This window comes from Lolium perenne, chromosome 7 (assembly GCF_019359855.2).
Source record: "Lolium perenne isolate Kyuss_39 chromosome 7, Kyuss_2.0, whole genome shotgun sequence".
NCBI lineage: Eukaryota > Viridiplantae > Streptophyta > Magnoliopsida > Poales > Poaceae > Lolium > Lolium perenne.
The window spans coordinates 325823824-325825460 of NC_067250.2; the positions used below are offsets into that span (position 1 = coordinate 325823824).

General features: G+C 38.9%; 1 long non-coding RNA gene across 1 annotated transcript; it reads left to right on the top strand.

Moving 5' to 3' along the window:
- Positions 1-864: 864 nt before the first annotated feature.
- On the top strand, positions 865-1391 carry LOC139833040 (uncharacterized). The gene is made up of 3 exons (XR_011748074.1): positions 865-991; positions 1069-1214; positions 1315-1391. It is a non-coding gene; the product is annotated as an uncharacterized lncRNA (long non-coding RNA).
- The last annotated feature ends 246 nt before the right edge of the window (positions 1392-1637 follow it).

The following is a 1637-nucleotide window of genomic DNA, read 5'->3' on the forward strand; positions in this document are numbered from 1 at the left end:
ATGGAACTGTGACACGCAGGCAAGTTACTATCTACTGTCTCAGCAGTTATTCAACACTATTTCTTGATTGCCAAGTACTAAGAAAAACATATGGTTGCTCATGGTAGATGGACGCCATAACATAAACGTATGTCAGCCGTATTGAACTTCTTTTTTACAGCTATTAAAGCCTAATCTGCTCATGGTAGTTCTAGAATTGCGTTTACCGTACATTTCAGGGAAAACCCCCGCAACCATTTTCAGTTAGTAGTGTTATAACTACCGTGGGTAATGCAAATTATCTTCACAAAAAGCTCAATTTGCATTGAAAATGTACAATTATTTGGTTTGCGTTGGACTAACAGACGACTTGTTTATATATACTCTGGCAGGAACATATGGGTTTTATTGAAATCAAAGTGGGACTTGCAGTTCAATCTGTTAAATTTATTGCACGTAAGGAATGGCTTGTGGTTGGAACTAACGATGGTTTTATACGTGTGTACAACTATAAAAAAAAATGCAAAAAAATAACGAGTTTCAAAGCGTGTGTTTACGTACAGTCACTAGCTATTCATCCAACCAAGTCATATGTGTTGTCAGCATGTGGTAATACTAGAACAATAAAGCTTTGGGACTGGAACCAGGGGTGGTTCGGTTGGAAATGCATGCAAACTTTACAGGAACACTCAGACTTTGTCAGTACAGTTGCATTTAACCCACAGGACCACAACAGTTCTGCTAGTGCATCAGAAGATTGCACGATAAAGGTTTTGCTTTTTCTCTCTTTTTTCTCCCCTAAGCAAAATTTGACGTAATGAAGATGCAGTATGCTTCTTTATTTCTACCATACCTTGATTGCAAGCTAACTGGTGTTCAGGTTTGGAGTCTTGATTCTCCCAGATCCAAGTGTACTCTATATGGGCATTCTAGCTGCGTGTATTCCCTGGATTTCTTCACACGTAATGGAAAGCAGTATTTGATTACTGGCTCAGAGGACAAGACTGCCAAGGTATTCTATTTCATTCAAAAAAATATTTATACACTTCGTATATGCCATTATAATGTGTGCCTTATTTTTCTAACAAGATATGGGACATGCACAAGAAAGAGTGTGTCGGTACACTACCTCATAACTCTGCGGTTAGGTCTGTCCTTTCCCATCCCACACTTCCAGTTCTAGTAACAGGTACAGCCCATGGTCATGTTCACTTGTGGAACTCCAATAATTTCAGGTAATCACCAGAGTAATGCATCATAACCCCTTTAGAAGTTGTCATCCCTAGATCTCACTGCACATATTTCAACTAATACTAATACTAATACTAATACTAGGCTCAAGAGAATACTTGCCATTGGGAGCGGTTCACGGGTTAGCGGGCTCGCATGTTTCAACGAGTCAGGGAGGTAATCAGTATTTCATGTTGTTGTTGTTTTTCTTTTTATTGTCTAAGATCATCCCCTCGTTGCATGCTTAGCTATATCCATGTTGTAGTCATTTATCATAATTGTTTTCTATGATTCTAGATTAGTAAACCACGTGATCTTTATCTATTAGGGTTGTGGTTGCACATTGGAAGACACTATCAGTGATAGAAATTCATGATGAAGGAGAACATGGTGCTAGCAGTAGAGCAACGACATCAGCGCACTCCATT